Source organism: Crinia signifera, chromosome 2, assembly GCF_055691185.1.
Source record: "Crinia signifera chromosome 2, ASM5569118v1, whole genome shotgun sequence".
Taxonomy (NCBI): domain Eukaryota; kingdom Metazoa; phylum Chordata; class Amphibia; order Anura; family Myobatrachidae; genus Crinia; species Crinia signifera.
In genome coordinates, this window is record NC_139218.1 from 331634478 (window position 1) to 331654376 (window position 19899).

Below are 19899 nucleotides of genomic sequence, written 5' to 3' on the forward strand. Positions count from 1 at the left end.
TCCGGCCATTAACGATTCTCCTGACTCTCACGCGGTTCCTGACTCCCGCCGTGGCATTTCTCCTCTGCCCAGATCCTGGCCTTCAGCTCCACCGCCTGTGACTGCCTCCTGGATCAATGCGCGGTCAGCATCTCCTTCTCCTCCTGGCTTCTGCTCAGCGGTGCGGCCCGTCTCTCTCTCCGCCCGCTGTCAATCACCAGCCTGGACTTCGCGATGACGGCCGCTCCTCTCCGTATTGTCTCCGGCTGCACGCTGCTCCTCTTCAAACGCCTGCTGTGCACCACTCTGCAACAACACAGGTTAGTCGCGCTCCGCTTCTCCCTTCTCAGCACGCTTCCTCCTTCACGCTGCTCAGCTCTGCAGAACTCCTTCAACTCTGACCTCCTCTTTTCCGCGCTCTCTTAGCCAGCCAATCAGGAGCCAGACATGCTCCTTGCATGTGAAAGGGAGCTGGGGCGCTTGCTGGCCAGATTAACCCCCTCAGTACTGGGCAATGAGAATGGCATCCCTTCAGCTTCATTAGCCACAATTATTGAGCCCTGCTATGGCGTATGGGCAGCTTAGGGGCACCCATAAGAGGATCATAGTGCAAGGAGGACGAGGTCACAGGTCCAGGCAGTACAGCTCTGTGCTGCCCAGACACAGGTGAGAGGGGGGGCGGTGCGGGGCGGCAGGGATTCTTTGCAGGGCAGCGGGGGATCGCGTTAAAAGCCCATAGGCTTCTATTGGGCATCACCAGATTTTACTGTACTTATGTATTATCTGGGCGCCCGATTTTTTCATTGCATGCCACTACTTAAGGCATGCGATGCGATGCGATTTTGCATTGTAAAGACCCGATTTATAATTGTATAGTCAACCATGGTTGATTTCATACCTCCACTATCCAACTATGCATGGAGTTGATTTTACATAGTGTGGCGAGCGCAACGAGCCACCGAGCCCGAAGTGTGGCGAGGGGACGTGGATTAGTTTACATGTATTCTGCTCCCCCCTCACGGGGCTCGCTACGCTCGCCACGCTTCAGGCTCGGTGGCTCTCTGCGCTCGCCACACTATATAAAATCAACTCCATGCATAGTTGGATAGTGGGGGACTATACAATTAAAAATCGTGTCTTTACAATGAAAAATCGCATCGCATGAATTGTATGCCACTATATTGCATGCGATGCAATGAAAAAATCGGGCTCCCAGATATTACATACGTACCGATTTTTATAGAGATGCCCCCGTCGTGGTAACCCAGCGGGGGATGCTTAGAGCACCCCAAAATGTGATAAAAACCCTGATAAACAGGGTTTTTACCACATTTTTAGTTTAGAGAATCTCTAAATCTATATCTACCTCTGCAATGGAACTATCCCTAAATACAGCCTAACCCTAAAATTATTAAAATAGGAAGTTTGGTCCCTTATTGTTGAATCCTTTTCACTTAAGCAGGTTGGGCAGCAGTGGACCATGGGATTGCAGGTTGGGTCTGGAGCTGGCATATAAATTAAACTGTGGCTTTAAAAAGTAAGCTCCTTCCCCTACCAGTACTTTTTTTTAAGAGAGTCCGCTAAGGAGTAGCAGTAAACAAGAGAAATTTGGGTACTCTTTACCTAGAAGGGCGCCCATCGCGGTGATCGCGGGCATCGCGGGTAGTACATTAACGGCACCCGCGATCACCGCGATTTCCCATAGGGTTCAATGTTAAATTTAGTGCTGACCACGATTTTCCATTCAATGCTTCAATGGCCGCGATTTGGCCATAGGAATCAATGTTAAATGGGCTACAGAGCCCAAATAGGCACAATTAACCCTTAAAATGTCCCCCCAAATTTTTAACGCCACCCCACGATCCACGCCAACCCGAAGCGTGGCGAGCGCAGCGTGCCCGCGAGGGGCGGCGGTACGCGTCCTCCGACCTTTTCATGCCCTACTATCCACATCGGCGTGGAGTTGAGAATAGAATAGTGTGGCGAGCGCAGCGAGCCACCGAGGCCCGAAGCGTGGTGAGCGCAGCGAGCCCCGCGAGGGGACGCGGATACCTTCACAGTTATACGCGTCCCCTCGCGGGCTTCACAGGTGTCCATGGCGACGCGGACACCTGTGAAGTCCACGAAGGGACGCGTTTACCTGTGAAGGTATCCGCGTCCCCTCGCGGGGCTCGCTGCGCTCGCCATGCTTCGGGCCACGGTGGCTCGCTGCGCTCGCCACACTATTCTATTCTCAACTCCACGCCGACGTGGATAGTAGGGCATGAAAAAGTCGGAGGACGCGTACCGCCGCCCCTCGCGGGCTCGCTGCGCTCGCCACGCTTCGGGTTGGCGTGGATCGTGGGGTGGCGTTCAAAATTTGGGGGGACATTTAAGGGTTAATTGTGCCTATTTGCCCATTTAACATTGATTCCTATGTCCAAATCGCGGGCATTGAGGCATTTTACATTAAAATCGCGGTCAATCAGCCTTTTTAACATTGTTCCCTATGGGAAAATCGAGGTCATCGCGGGCACCCGATTTTTATGTACCCGCGATTTACCCGCGATGCCCGCGATTTTTTACCCCCGACGCCCGCGATTCCAATCGCGGGCGCCGTTCTAGGTAAAGAGTTCCGAAATTTGTTAGAATAAAACCAACCACTAGGGAAAAAACTAATAAGAACAAAAACTTTGCTTTACTGATCCTTGTGCAAGTTTTTTGTTCTTTTGTCTTTGATGTAAGTTCCTTCCTTTACACTAAGGGGTAATTTTAGACCTATTTCTAAGCGATCTGTTTAGATCCCTTAGATATTACGCATGGATCGCTCTGTATGTATGCCCCAAGCATTGGCGATGCGCAACACCACACCTCTAGATCTTGGCTACATGTAGTCAAGATCTGGTCAGATCGCCAGTGTTCTCTCCATCACTGGTGCATAGTAATGGTGTGTGCTAAGAGGTGCGCGTTCCCGCGGCACCTCAACGCACAGTACAAAAAGTATGTGCTGCACATACTTTTTGTACTAGCTTTTTATCGCATCGCATCGTATTGCATGCACAACGCATGCACAAGGCATACGATGCGATGTGTGCTAGTTAAGCACAGAACGTACGCCGGGATCGAAGCGTGTATTGGTGCCTTATGTGTGCTGAGCGTTCTGTGCTAAACTACACTCAGTACGGGGCTAAAGTCCCATGTAAGAAAGGGACTTACAGCAAGGGTTCAAGGCAGCCCACTAAAATGTGCACTATCTTTGGCATTATGGGGGTGCAGGAGGGGCTTACTTTTTAAAGCAACAGTTTAATTAAAGTGCCAGTTCCAACCCCAACCTGCAATCCCATAGTCCAGTATTGTAGAGCCATGCTACATCCGGGCTAAGTAAAATGATTGGGAAGACTTCTGCCACATGGCCTGTTTTGTTACCGCTATGTATGAACATTACAGTGCACAAGTGAGAGCTAAAGCAGAACCTTAAAGGTGGAAGCAAACAAGAGCAGAACACGGCTTTATACAGTAGGTTGGTATAAGAAAATAACAAGAATGTAAATAAAAAAACTTTCAATTTAGAAAAGGAACAATTCCAAGTCAAGTGATGCAATGCAAATTGCTTAACCATTCATTTTACTCATATTTTCTGCACACAGTTACTACAATAAGTATCTAAATTAAATACTTGTATATATTTTAAAATCTCAGTTTGTGGCATAAAATGGTTTTAAAATGTAAAACATCTAGACATTTTGACACACAAGAGCATTCAAAAATGTAATTTTCTCAGCCCAGGAGGGCAATATGAAATCAAATACAGGTTGAGTATCCAGTCCCCGTATATCCAAAAACCAAAATATTCCAAAAACCATGGTGTCCACTGCAGGCTTCAGAGCCCTCTTCAGTGGCATCTCCGGTCCCAGGGGTGCATTGCACGAGTACACGGGTGACATCACAACACCTGAAAACTTACGCAATGCACCCCTGGGACCGATAAAGAGTATCCTGAAGGCCACCGTGGATGCCGGGGGACACAGTGGATGCCAGGGGGACCATCGAGGCACCACCAGTGGACCAGGTAAATATGTGAAAAAATATATATGTGTATGAGGTGCCTTAAATGGGGTCAGTATAGGGAGAAACAGCATCAGCCCTTGGCTGACAATTCGTAATAAGATCTCTTCATGTTACACTCTCCAAATTCTAGCCATACTGTTTGATATTTGCATACATTGTGGTTGGCCTACTGGAACATTAACATGTACATTTCCTGTGCATCAGGTGGTGTTTAATATCATCTACTTTCAATTATAATGCTTTTTACTTATTGTTTATATGTTATTTCTATGTTACATCTTTACCCTAACCCCATTTCATTTTTATCCCCCCCCCCCCCCTTGATATTTTTGTGTGTGTATCTTAAAGCTTTAATAGAAACTATTATTACAAAATTAAATAAAATATTCCAAAAGCTGGAAAAAAACCTTATCTAAAATGCTTGTATGTACTCAACCTGTAATATTTATATATATATATATATATATATATATATATTTTTTTTTTTAAAGGACATAACATTCTTTAACTGAATCTACCACTGAAGAATAAAGAAGTCAGCATTTCAAGGTCACATTCTCAAACCTTTAAAAACATGCACACACAAAAATAAGCAGCTCAGTGATTTGGATACGTGGAAAGGATGACGGCTGCAACTTATCAGATAATAGTGATCAGGTATCTTGTATAGTCTACCTTTTGCAAAGTTGGCATCTTATTGCTCTGGAGCAGTGGCGTAACTATGGTGTGGCAGCCCCACCTGTGGCTTGGGGGAGCCAGTGGTCTCAGGGCGCACTGAATAATACCTGCTGTCCTATATGAATACACAGTTTAGTATCACTCAGTAGTAGTGGGTGGTGGTGGCTGTGTACTGTAGCTGCATACTATAGGTGACAGCCCAACCCCCCTCCCCAGTCCCCTCGCCTCCTCTGCGCCTTGGGGCGGCCAGTGTCATTACCCGCACACACTTCCGCTAGTATCCCTGGTCGGTCCTTGGAAGTGAAGTCCGGTGGCAGAAGGCTACAGTACTGTATCTCAGTGGATGGGATGTCCTCCGTATGCCGCCGTATGGGCGCACGTCAGTCCTGGGGAGCTGCAGCAGTACACATGGTGGCGCGCAGTGGCCCAGGTAACCAGTCTGCATCATTGTCATGTTTTACTAAAGAAGGGGGGGTGGGGGGCGCCAAATTTATTTTGGCAGGGGGAGCTAATTTTATAGTTATGCCACTGCTCTGGAGAGAATGACATCAGTCTTTACAGTTTTTATTGTGTTCTATATTCAGGTCTCAGAACCCTTGTATTCTATTTCATGTGTACCCCTGTTCCAGACATAGGGCGGGATTCACTAATAACACCCGCTGTACATCGCCGGCATTCGCATTGTTAATAATCGCATATGCATTAGCATATGCGATTATTAACGCCAAAGCGAAGGCCGGCGATGTGCAGCGGGTTCCCTCCTCCCTTCCTGCACCCTTACCCGCTGTGTGGGTGCTCCTTTCCTCCTCCCTGCACTCGGAAGAGGTGCAGGGAGGAGGAGGTTACTGGTCCGGGCAGCACAGCAGAAGGCTGCCCGGACACAGGTGAGGGGGGTGTGGCGCTGATCGGCAGGGGGCGTGGGACGCGAAGGGAAGCCCATAGGCTTCCATGGGGTTAAGCCATCTAGAACTGGCGTAACCCCCCGCAGTGAAGCCCCGGCGGTGGGGCTTTGCTGCATATGAAAATGCGGTAAAAACCCAGAAAACAGGGTTTTTACCGCATTTTCAGTTTGGTGAATCTCGCCCATAGTGATTAAGGCTGAAAAAAGACGTTAGTCCATCACGTTCAACTATCTAACTTGTAACTACTGAATTAAAGTAAGTCATATCTATGGGATTCCCTTAGTGGCCAGAAATGCATCCAGTTTTTATTTTAATTCATTAACAGTAGTTGCTGTAATCACTCCCACCGGCAATGAGTTCCAGAATTTTACTGCTCTAATAGTGAAGAATCCTCTTCTTAATTCAGTACGGAATTTCTTTTCCTCAAGCCTCAGTACATGCCAGTGTGTTCTAAGTATAGGCCTGTTAGTGAACAATTCATCTCCCAGTTCAATATGATTCCCAATCCTGTATTTGAACATACTAATCATATCACCTCTCAACCTCCATTTCTCCAGTGAAAATATATTCAGCCTGGTTAACCTATCTTTGTATTCTAGTGATTCAAGACCTTTTACTAACTTAGTTGCCCTTCTCTGTACCTATTCCAATTCATTTATGTCCTTTTTAAGGTGCGGTCCCCAGAACTGAACACAATATTCCAAGTGTGGTCTCACCAATGTCTTGTAAAGAGGCACTATCACCTTGGCATCCCTTGAATCCATACTTTTAATGCATGCCAGAGTCCGGTTTGCTATTACTGCTGCACTTGAGCAGTGTGAACTATTACCCAATGTTTCATCTATGATGACCCCCAAGTCCTTCTCTATAGCAGAATTCCCTATAATAACTCAATTTAGCCTATAGGTAGCTTGTTCATTTTTGTTCCCATAATTACGTTACATTTTTCAACTTTAAACTGCATTTTCCACCTTTCCGCCCACCGTTCCAGTTTATTTAAGTCACTTTGTAGTGTTTCCACATCCTCTCCTGAGTTAATTTCCTTACTCAATTTTGTGTCATCTGCAAATATTGCAATTTTACACACTATGTTACTTTCAATATCATTAATAAATATATTAAACAAGATGGGTCCCAATATTGAACCTTTGCGGGAGTCCACTTTGGACCTTACCCCAACTGGAATATTTACCACCACTCTCTATCCCTGATTGTGCAACCAGTTTTTAATCCAATTACAAATTTTATCCCCAACCCTAAATTACCTAGTTTCATTAATAACATTTTATGAGGCACCGTGTCAAAAGCTTTAGAGAAATCAAGCAGTATTACATCAAAAGATTTCCCTAAGTCCAGCCCCCTACTGACTTCTTCATAGAAGCTAATTAAAAGAGTCTGACATGATCTATCTACTGGGGATATACAGTACAGTCACTACGGGGGTTATTCTAGTTCATTCTTTCTGACAAAATCCTTCTTAGATGGACAAAACCATGTGCACTGCGGGTGGGGCAGATGTAACTTGTGCAGAGAGAATTAGATTTGGGTGGGGTTTTTCTTCAAAGTGAGATCTATATTGAAGTGTAAAATCATGCAGTCAGTATTTTCCCTGCACAGAAACAAAATAACTCACCCAAATCTAATTCTCTCTGCACATGTTACATCTGCCCCCCTGCAGTGCACATGGTTTTGTCCATCTGAGAAGGATTTTGTCAGAAAGAATGAACTTGAATAAACCCCTATATTGTTACCAAGTAAAGTGGTGGATATTTTTTCTGCACCTCAAGTATAAACACTTTTCATTTTTTTACTAATCTGCTAAGTAATATACACCCAACGAGAATTTATACCACTCATGTGTGCTCACAGGTTTTAGGACTCAGGACCTTATGCAGAGATGGACGCAGATCGCTCATCTTTGGATGCAGCTGCTGAGAGATAATATGCTAATGCAGCAGTAGGCATCTTTTGTAAGTACATGCCCCCTGCTGGCTTCTCTGACCCACTGCAGCACCGGATCACTCTGAGTGAACATTGGTCACCTGAGTAACCCTCAGACATATTCACATAGTTGGGGGGCAGTGAGGTTGCATCGGAAGACGCAGACACTGGCCTGGGCCGACATGACACCTCTTTTGAGAACGTTGTCTGTTGCTACCCAGGTCCCCAAACAGAGGCAGTGCGGAAATATTCATGTGGCTTAGTAGGCACTGCGTCTGACAATTCAGAACCTAAGCTGCATGTACGTAACACATTGGGGTCAATTCTATTATTTGCAAAGGGTGCTAAATGCTGTTCGGGTGCATTTCCAATGTGTTTAAATGCCGGCAAGAGCACCTGATTTAACACCCTTCTCTGGCCTGAATTTGCTTAAAATTGCTCACAACCCTTTGAAGCTGCAAGCTCTTTTAGGCAAATTCCGTACGGTGTAAAGTACATCAAGTGCCGTGATTATATTTGCGAATCATCTGCGGCTAATAGGAACGGCCCCATTAAATTAATTAGCTCATCATTGAGCAAATTTTTAAACCCCAATATTCTCTGTACCCTTTCAATATTCAATATTCTTTTTCACGTTAAACCAAGATGAAACTTCAAGGGTTTTTCTTAGAATTTTAATTAATTGAAAAATCAAATAAATTGGATTGTTGGATTTAGGGCCAAACCAAAATGAAATGTATATTTAAGAAAATAATCTGTTACATTGAGATAAGAAAGATTCTTACAACACAGGCAGCAAATAGAGATTTTATTTGAACCAAGCCGATCATCTCAGTCAGGGCTTGGAAACTCCATTCTTGGCAGTAAGGAACTCTTTCCAGTAAAAGATCTGCTTTAGGAGGCTTGAATCCAGCCAGTTTCACTAGCAAAGCCTTTGCTAGGTACTCCATAAGGAAAGCAGGAATCTGAAACAAACTTTATACCATAAGATCTGGTTAGAAAATCGGTTATGGTATTTCACATCTACAATGTCTAGGTCCACAGTCAAAAGAATGACATGAGTTTTTCATGTTTTTTTTGTGTCTGTCGATCACGAGTCCGGATCCCTAGAAAAGCTGCCCAGTGTCATTCAATTCACAAATGTGTATTACATTCAGCTGTGAATTATTCAAAGACTGGAAAGCTGAACAATATTAAAAAACATCCAGAAAGAAAAGCTATGCATTAAATTCAAAAAGATCTCGGCCAATTCAGCTGTTTATGATCAGGATCGTTGGTGTTTTCTGTCTGAGAATGTGGGTTATTTACAACGCTGCCGAATTCTCAGTAATCGTACTTTTGGATGGTGAAATCATTTATATTTGGCTACCGAGTTTACCTCCAGACAAACACGGCTGATCCTGAAGCCTCCCACAAATCAGTCAGATCCATGTGATGCTTCTGTGTGTAAAAGTCATAAAAAGAAAAAAACAAAACAAATGACGTGGCGTCCCCCCTCCTAAACATGACCAGCCCTGGGCTCTTTAAGCCGTTGCATAGAGGTTCCCTGTATTTTCAAAATCTGAACCAGGCTCTTGGACCAATGCTGGTTACAAAAATACAGGGGACAAAAGACACAGGGGCCCCTAGCACCAGACTCCACCAGTGTGACCCCTATTAACCTATGTGGTTATCTTCAATGAACTTGGCGGTCAGGCTGATTTACCAGTTCCCATTATAGGACTCAATAGTATTGTCAGAACATTGAGTTCTATCAGTGGCGTAACTATATAATTTGCGCCCCCCCCCCCTGCCGCACTTTTTTCGGCGCCCTAATGTCGTGCATGCTGGTACTGTAATTGTTTCTATCGAAGTATCGAAGTATGTTAGCCGGGCGCCCGGCTACGCTATGCTGACAACGTAGCTTTGGCTATGTAATCAATGTAGCCATTGCCGGACGGCCGGCTAATCTCGGTAGTCCAGGGGGGATTGTGCGGCGGGCGGGGGCGGCAGGGCAGACGGGGGAGACAGGGGGTGAACTTACCGCGTTGGTGGGAGGCGGGGCGGGCGGCGGCGATTCTGCGGCTGCTGGGCGTGCGGCGAACGTCTAGGCGGCGGGAAGCAATGGCGGGGATCTAGCGTAGTCACCGCTGGGGGAGCATCACATGGTTTCCCAGCTCCCCCAGCGGCACTACGCTAATAGCATCCATGCCAAAGTGTAATGGCAACCGGGACTGCAGAGAGCCAAGTGCCGGAGCCACACAGGGGACATCGTGGATGGTAAGTATGATGCACTACACACACACACATACACACATTACACACACACACGTTACACATGCACACACACACAACATGCACTTACACAATCATATGGCCACTATCCACGTCCTAACCCCAGTGTCCACGTGGGCGTGGAGGTAATTTGAGAGAGTGTGGCGAGCGCAGCGAGCCACCGAGCCCGAAGCGTGGTGTGCACAGCGAGCCCCGCAAGGGGAGGCAGATACACGGCCCCTCGCGGGGCTCGCTGCGCCTGCCATGCTTCGGGCTCGGTGGCTCGCTGTGCTCACCCCACTTTCTAAAATTAGCTCCACGCCCACGTGGGCACTGGGGTTAGGATGTGGATAGTGGCCATATGACCCTTTATGTGTTAGCAGGGCTCCAGTTTGCATAACTTACGTCATTTCCGTAAGTTACGTAGTTTACGTAGCCAGCATAGTGGTGTATTGGTATTCTCAATACACCACTACGCAAACTACGTAATGGGCGCCCAACTAACATATAAGTACCGTATCAGCATACTGCGGAGGCTTGATGGAACTTTTAATTCCACACCCAAACCCAATATATTAAGTCATTTTTATACTAACGCTATCCACCAGGGTGGTGGGTGCCCTGGGGGGGGGGGGAGAGAAAGACACTTATTTGGGGGCATCCATGCTCCCCCAGAGACCCGGCCAGGGCTGACCAGTTGGGGTTGTTAATGACACGGTTGTGGGACCTACATACAAAATTGTCCCCGGGCTGTGGCATTACATTTTTATAACCTTTACTCTTTTACATACAGATGCATCCCATGGATCTGACTGATCCGTTCAGACTTGTGCAAACACGAACGGTGGTCTATTTGCCATTCATATTTTCAGCTGAATAAATGACAAACTTTGCTCTTTTGCCAACCTCCCCTTACTGTAAAACCCCAAGACATAATGATGTATTTGGGATTCCAGCATCGGGATATTTAGCAGTGTCAGGCTTCTGGCGCTGTTGCTCCCTCCTCTAGCAATATGAACTAGATACACGTATATGTTAAAAAAAAAATCATGGTACTTGTGTATTATCACGGCGCCCATCGCATCGCAAACCATAAGGCATGCGATGGTATGCGATGCAATGCGACGCGATTGGCACCCGATGGTATACAATTAAAAATTGTATACCATTGTATATGGCATACAATGCCATACAATACGATGAGATTTTAAATTGTATAAGCATCCTAATTGTCGGCGTGGAGTTGATCTTATATAGTGTGGCGAGCGCAGTGAGCCACCGGGCCCGAAGCGTGGCGAGCGCAGCGAGCCCTGCAAGGGGACGTGGAATACACGTAAAGTAATACGCGTCCCCTCGCGGGGCTCGCTGCGCTCGCCACACTTCGGGCTAGGTGGCTCACTGCGCTCGCCACACTATATAAAATCAACTCCACGCCGACGTGGATACTGGGGGTAAAATGTCAGAGGATGCGTACCGCCGCCCCTCGCGGGCTCGCTGCGCTCGCTGTGCTCGCCACGCCTCGGGTTGGCGTTCATACTGTGGGTGGTGTGGGGGTGCATTTAACATTGTAAGCACCCATTAGAGTGCTTATACAATTTAAAATCGTATAGGGGGCTTATACAATTTTAAATTGCATCGGTGTGCATTGGGTGTATGGCATGCGATGCGATTAAAAGTCGTACGACTTAGTATCAGGGGCGCCGTGATAATACACAAGTACCAAAATCATACATGCAATTCTATGGCAAAAAAGGTCATCTCTACAAATAAATGAGAGTATAGTCTCCATACTTTTTTATGTTTGCTAAAAAAAAACTACTGGTGACATCTGTAACTAGCACTACAGGGACATCTGTAACTAGCCCTACTGGGACATCTGTAACTAGCACTACTGGGACATCTGTAACTAGCACTACTAGGGAGAAACATCTGTAACTAGCACTACTGGGACATCTGTAACTAGCACTACTGGGACATCCGTAACTAGCACTACTAGGGAGAGACGTCTTTAACTAGCACTACTGGGACATCGGTAACTAGCACTACTGGGGACATCTGTAACTGAAACTTCTGGGGACATCTGTAACTAGAACTACTGGGGACATCTGTAACTAGCACTACTGGGGACATCTGTAACTAGCACCACTGGGGACATCTGTAACTAGCACAACTGGGACATCTGTAACTAGCACTACTAGGGAGGGACATCTGAAACTAACACTACTGGGACATCTGTAACTAACATTACTGGGGACATCTGTAACTAGCACTACTGGGACATCTGTAACTAGCACTACTAGGGAGGGACATCTGTAACTAACACTATTGGGGACATCTGTAACTGGCACTACTGGGGACATGATATGCAACTGGCACTACTGGGGACATGATATGTAACTGGCACTACCGTGGACATGATATGTAACTAGCACTACTATGGAGGGACATCTGTAACTAGCACTACTGGGGACTAGCACTACTAGGGAGGGACATCTGTAACTAGCACTACTGGGGACATCTTTAATTAGCACTACTGGGACATCTGTAACTAGCACTACTGGGACATCTGTGTCTAGCACAACTTGGGGCCATCTGTAACGAGCACTACTGGGACATCTGTAACTAGCCCTACTGGGACATCTGTAACTAGCAATACTGGGACATCTGTAACTAGCACTACTGGGGAGAGACATCTGTAACTAGCACTACTGGGACATCTGTAACTACCACTACTAGGACATCTGTAACTAGCACTACTAGGGAGACACGTCTTTAACTAGCACTACTGGTACATCGGTAACTAGCACTACTGGGGACATCTGTAACTAGCACTACTGGGGACATCTTTAATTAGCACTACTGGGACATCTGTAACTAGCACTACTGGGACATCTATGTCTAGCACTACTGGGGACATCTGTAACTAGCACTACTAGGGACATCTGTAACTAGCACTACTAGGGAGAAACATCTGTAACTAGCACTACTGGGACATCTGTAACTAGCACTACTGGGACATCTGTAACTAGCACAATTAGGGAGAGACATCTTTAACTAGCACTACCGGGACATCGGTAACTAGCACTACTGGGGACATCTGTAACTAGAACTTCTGGGGACATCTGTAACTAGAACTACTGGGTACATCTGTAACTAGCACTACTGGGGACATCTGTAACTAGCACCACTGGGGACATCTGTAACTAGCACAACTGGGACATCTGTAACTAGCACTACTAGGGAGGGACATCTGTAACTAGCACTCCTGGGACATCTGTAACTAACATTACTGGGGACATCTGTAACTAGCACTACTGGGACGTCTGTAACTAGCACTAATAGGAAGGGACATCTGTAACTAACACTATTGGGGACATCTGTAACTGGCACTACTGGGAACATCTGTAACTGGCACTACTGGGGACATGATATGTAACTGGCACTACCGTGGACATGATATGTAACTAGCACTACTAGGGTGGGACATTGGTAACTAGCACTACTGGGGACATCTATAACTAGCACTACTGGGACATCTGTAACTAGCACTACTGGGACATCTGTCTAGCACAACTGGGGACATCTGTAACGAGCACTACTGGGGACTAGCACTACTAGGGAGGGACATCTGTAACTAGCACTACTGGGGACATCTATAACTAGCACTACTGGGACATCTGTAACTAGCACTACTGGGACATCTGTGTCTAGCACAACTGGGGACATCTGTAACGAGCACTACTGGGACATCTGTAACTAGCCCTACTGGGACATCTGTAACTAGCAATACTGGGACATCTGTAACTAGCACTACTAGGGAGAGACATCTGTTACTAGCACTACTGGGACATCTGTAACTACCACTACTGGGACATCTGTAACTAGCACTACTAGGGAGAGACGTCTTTAACTAGCACTACTGGTACATCGGTAACTAGCACTACTGGGGACATCTGTAACTAGCACTACTGGGGACATCTGTAACTAGAACTACTGGGGACATCTGTAACTAGCACTACTGGGGACATCTGTAACTAGCACTACTGGGGACATCTGTAACTAGCACTACTGGGACATCTGTAACTAGCACTACTAGGGAGGGATATCTGTAACTAGCACTACTGGGACATCTGTATCTAACATTACTGGGGACATCTGTAACTAGCACTACTGGGACATCTGTAACTAGCACTACTAGGGAGGGACATCTGTAACTAACACTATTGGGGACATCTGTAACTGGCACTACTGGGAACATCTGTAACTGGCAGTACTGGGGACATGATATGTAACTGGCACTACCGTGGACATGATATGTAACTAGCACTACTAGGGAGGGCCATCTGTAACTAGCACTACTGGGGACATCTTTAATTAGCACAACTGGGCCATCTGTAACTAGCACTACTGGGACATCTGTGTCTAGCACTACTGGGGACATCTGTAACTAGCACTACTAGGGACATCTGTAACTAGCACTACTGGGGACATCTGTAACTGGCACTACTGGGGACATAATATATAACTGGCACTACTGGGCAGGGCTGGACTGAGACCAGAAAACGGACCCTGGCATTGTGAGCACACATGCTCAACTGTTGCAGATGGGACACTTGCGCGGCGAAGCTGTGCGGCAAAAAGGGGGCATGGCCTCATGTGAAGGAGGCATGGCATCACAAAAAGGAGGCATTACACATTATGGAACACACCGTAATTCCCATTACACATTGTGGCACACACCTTAATGCCCATTACACATTATGCAACACACCGTGATGTTGTTTACGTATTATACCCACACCATAATGGCTACAACATGTTATGCCATATAAGTGCCGATTGCCTACATGTTAATAGCCCTGGGTTTCTTGTTCGATGCCAGGGCCTTCATACTTGATGCCATGAGGAATTATATGCTTGTAAAGTATGGCTCAGGCAGGACTCACTCTCTTTATATATCAAGCAGCCTGTCCAGGACAGGTCCAGGAGGGCAGTTGGCAGAAGACAGCTGGTCGGAGCAAGGGTCTCAGGAGCCAGGTCAGGCCCAGTCCAGACCAGTCCTCTCCTCCAGTGGGGCCTGTATTAGTAGTAGCTGGGACTACTGCACCCAGTAACTCGAACTGGGTGCAGGTTCGAGTCAGGGCTTACGGCCGGACTGCGCAGCCTACTGTACTGCCCAGCGGGAATATTGCACTGCATAACACAAGTCACTCGGCAGTCCTGTCAGGCTCATAGTCACGACGCGGCGTGACCGTTGTCACACAGCAAGCGCCACAGGAGGAGCTGGAGAGAGGCACGTGAGCCACTGTCCCTTCCTCCTCCCAGCGTGCACCGTGACTCTAACTCACTGTATGTCACTTTGAGTGTCATAGAAATAGGTGGCGCCTATGCAAATGCCGCTCAGCTCCCTCCGCCTCTCTCCTAGTCTGCTCTGCTCCACCATCCTGCCCCCTACACCAGTGCCGCTCAGACCAGCTGAAAATGGCATGGCTGTCAGTTCAGAATGTAAACAAATGGCGAAAATCAGCCCACCTGGCCATCGACCCTTCTGGCATGTGCCAGAAGCGCCAGATGGCCAGTCCGGCCCGGCTACTGGGAACATGATATGTAACTGGCACTAAATATGTGCAAGAAAAGAATTGCTTGGCACACAAATTCAGTGCCTGCGATAGTACACAAACTTAGTTTCATACACAAGTAAAATATATTTGTGTGTATTTCATGTGTTTGATTTGCTTTTACAACATACAAGCAAGATACCTCATTTAACTACAAAAATATTCCAATACAGAATAATCCGTTATCCAAAATGCTTCTTGTCCTGAGCATTTTGGATACGGGATACTCAACCTGTAATAGAAAATGGGAGAAGATATTAATATCTTGAAACTCTACACTCAGGACTGATGGTGCGCGTCTGCGCATGTGCAGGCACGTTTATGCGCATGTGCAGATGTAGGGTGCGTTCGCTGGGTGCACGCACCCATGGCGGTGTGCGGGGGGCGGAGTTGGGAATGCCCAGTTTCCATAGGCGTTCCCATGAAAACACTGGGCGTTCTCATGGTAATGAGGCAGTGACGCAGGTGCGGGGGGGAGGGTAGCTGACATCACCGGATGTCAGCTAACCCGCCCATATCCGTGCCAACGTGCACGCATATATAAGTAACTTAAAAGTCACTTATATATGCGTACACGCACCACATCATTCGATGGTCGGCGACCATCGAAAGATGTGGGCGGTTACCCGAGGCATGCGAATGGATGTTTATGCAAAACATCCATTCGCAGCCTGTGCGGCCGAAGCCGCACTTTGAGGGGGCGGCGGGTGGGCGTTCATTTGCCGTGCGGGGTTTGGTGGACTGGCAAGGCTGCGGGGGGGGTTGTACCATGATAGAGGAACAGGGAGGTTAGCGGTAGCAGGTATATTTTTGCACACCAAAGATGCAAATGTACACGGGGTGTCAGGTGGAAATACTCAGAGGCGTAAATATTCAGGGTGACATACACAGGATTACAGAGGGTGGCATACACACGGGTTGATAGAAGGTGACATCCATGAGGTGACATACAGATGGAGTCCTCCTCATTTAGCCCTTTAATAGGATTAAATGAGCAATAGGATTATCTGCTAATCCCCTACTGTATTGTTCTATGTATTGTATTTCTGCTGAGAGCACCTAAGGAAGAGAGATGAGTGGGGCTCTATCTGTACACACGAGGTGACAGAGGGACAGAGGGCCATACACAGGTGCCCAGACTGATTTATATTTTACAGATAACCCCTCACCCTGTAATGATATACACAAATGCATTGCGATTGTGATTATTCCTGCCCACTTGCGACCAGTTTGTGGAAGCGTACACACCATGCGATCTGATGGAGTGCCGAGCACATCGTCACATGCAACTCAGAGCCTACACTGAAATAATACACGTATAGATGTGTCCACATAGATCTAGCCTCCCTGCGTGGTAAAAGGCCCTTCTAGTTACACCATGCCATGCAGTGACTTTATGGTGCCTAGCATCTTTGCTTGCAACTTTTTCCATTACTGTGTGTATTATTCATAAATTGTGAATATGATGCACAAGCAGACACTGATTAACCCCTTGAGTGGTGGCTTTTGCTGGGGCAGGGCAATCCTACCGGTTTGTCCTGCCGCAGCAAAATTCACCACAGAGCATAGCCTCCCTCCCACCTTCCTGTCCGGGAACTCTCCATACTGGACCTCCTCTGCCGTTGCCCCAGCTGTCAGTCACAGCAGTGACCACATGCGGCAGGCTCGGTGGCTCAGGAGGAGTCAGGCGCCTGAACTCTTGAGCGCTCCCGAGTCCCCTCGAACATCCCGAGCCTGCCGTCTGCTCCCTGCAAATAATGGTGGTGGGGGCAGCGGCAGGGAAGCTCCGGCATATTATCGCAGGAGCAGAGAGGTGAGGGGCAGCGATGGGGGGGGGGGGGGGTGACCATACAGGTGATGCGCCAGTGGTGCACAGCTGCAGACACCACTGGCACGCACCTTTTTATTAGTGGTATGCCCGGAAATATTCTGTGTATGATTACGGCTGTTATCTGCATATAAAAGTTCAAGAGTATTGATGCTTGGTAATAATCTCCGATCTCCAGTAATCCTGATCTATAGCCGATCTCCAGTAATCCTGATCTATAGCCGATCTCTAGTAATCCTTATCTAATAGTTGGGGGGTGGGACAGTAGGTTCAGCCTTTATGATCAGCAATTATTTATCTGCCAGATGCATGGGTAGATTACTTGCAGGACAGTCTGTTTCCCTCTGTGCTACCTGCTTTACCCCTCAGACACAGGCGGCATCCTAAGTGTCTGGCAAAGACCACAATTGCAATTCTCTAGGCTATGGAACTGTTAACGTTGGCAAGTTAAGCTGATCCTCTGACAAAGCTGCCTGGAGCAGCGAAACCGGTCAGGACTCAGGTTTTTTATCTCCATCCAGAATACCAAACTGGTTATCCCTAAAGAACCCGGAAGTGCTTATTTGTGCACACACTTACCATCTTCTGTCCAATTGGACCACCAAGTCCCAGCAGCAAGGCTGAGGTCGAGGACTGTATCCCGCTTTACCACATCCAGCGGAGGGAGTCGGTTATTTGTGCCATCCTGGGCCGCTCCTGATTAACATCTTCAAATCCTCCCCACCATCTGCTACATCGGAGACACCCATCACGTCTCACCAGGACCTGGGGGTCCCTTTGGGCCTTCACAGATCCCAGTCTGGTAATACCACCTTCCATTGGTTCCATTTGGATTACAAATTCCTACAGTAAGGTAGAGGTAGGGGACCCATCCCGCTCCAGTACATCTAGCGGAGGGAGTCGGCAACCCGTGTCAGCTTAAGCCGCTCCTTATCCTCACATCTGGTCCTCCCTCCCTACTACCCCAATTGGGCACACCATTGCAGTTCCATACAGGACGATTTACATCTCAGCCCTATACAGGACTCATGGGACTCTCCGGGCCATACATTCCCCCCAGTTTGGTTTGGTGAGATATGAATTTTATGTGATTTTAGAATATTACAATTGTATTCTGGCTATATGTATTTTAGACAATAAATCCTTTTGTACTAGATCAACCAATCCCTCATTTTTTCACCCCACTCCACAGGTTTCATAACCTCATTTTTTTATAAATTTTCATCAAGCGCAGCTCAACACCCTTTCTTTTTCTTGCTGCACAGGAATGAAACAAGAAGCCCACCAGAGCCATCACCGCTCATTCACAGTTGTGTACACATTAACAGACTATATGCAAAATGGGGAACATCAGAGATAGTCTATTCCTAAGCAGACTGGACACAGCAGTAGCCACTATGGGCTTGCAGCTGTCAGGAGATGCAAAGCCAGAAAGCGGCCATGACACTCCTGCTTTTTCCCAACCACTGCCCATAAACTCCTTCAAACGATCACTTGTGTCAATCATTTTTCCATGAATTCCTCATTGTGAGTGAGATCGCCGCGGCCCCTTTGGGCATGCGCATTGTGATTGCAGCACATGCGCAGTCTGTTGATAATCGCTGTTTGCGTGTTAATCGGCCAAACATGAATTAGTCCCATAGTGTGTTTGGTCACTCCTGCAGCACAACGGGCCAATCCTAGCACCCTTTTCATTTGTCAACCCATTGCATGTCGACCCTATGACCCCATACCTCAAGAAAACCCCATCTGTCTGTACAGCGTTAATCTACCCACAGTCTAGTAGGCTGAGACATGTTTGTAATGCAGATTTAAAGTACAGTGGGTCTTTGCTGGTGACGTGTAACCTGTATTATAGCACTGCGCTTCTCTGCAGGTTCCGGCGGGGGGGGGGGGGGGGGGGTTTGGTGGGTATACACACAGGGCGATGTGTGCTTAATTTCTAAGTGATCTAGTTAGATTGCTTAGAAATAGCCCTGAAGTTGCCCCATGTGAGGGGGCCTTAAGACTGATCCGTTTATTAGATAGCCACAGGAACATACTGCTCTCACTAATTAGGCAGGAGTCATCTTGCGCATAGTGGTAAAATATGTAATATAATAATATTATTATTTGGGAAGTGGTAATATACATAATGTTCATTATCTTTCTTCAGTTTTAACAGAATGATAAATTATATATTTTTCTTTTTTCTTATCCCTGCCCTAACCCTCTAGTGTCGCTAGTGGTTGGGGTGACTGGATATTTTTAAATACCCTTTAGGAATATATAGTTGTGATGGGTGATGTCTTCTCTGTACTGTAAAATACTCAAACATTGAGCTTATTTGTAGACTGTTTCAGCCCCCATATGTGTTCTATCGTCAGTCATTTGGTGGCTGATTATATCATGTGAGTGTGCACTTGATTGATGAATGGGCAGTGAGCAGATACTATGTGCATAATTAAATGCACTGCAATGTGTCAGACACTGTACTGGTAGTGCAGTATGGAAGGTACCGGTAATGCAATGTGTAAGGTACCGGTAATGCAATGTGTAAGGTACTGGTAGTGCAGTATGGAAGGTACTGGTAATGCAATGTGTAAGGTACTGGTAATGCAATGTGTAAGGTACCGGTAATGCAATGTGTAAGGTACTGGTAGTGCAGTATGGA

At 46.9% G+C, this 19899-nt stretch overlaps 1 long non-coding RNA gene across 1 annotated transcript in view; it reads right to left on the reverse strand.

Moving 5' to 3' along the window:
• Positions 1-8338: 8338 nt before the first annotated feature.
• The window catches only part of LOC146059120 (uncharacterized), a 57884-nt gene continuing 46323 nt past the window's right edge, over positions 8339-19899 (reverse strand). Inside the window, exon 4 of the long non-coding RNA XR_014470158.1 lies at positions 8339-8522. This is a non-coding gene — a long non-coding RNA (uncharacterized LOC146059120). The remainder of the gene's footprint in view (positions 8523-19899) is intronic.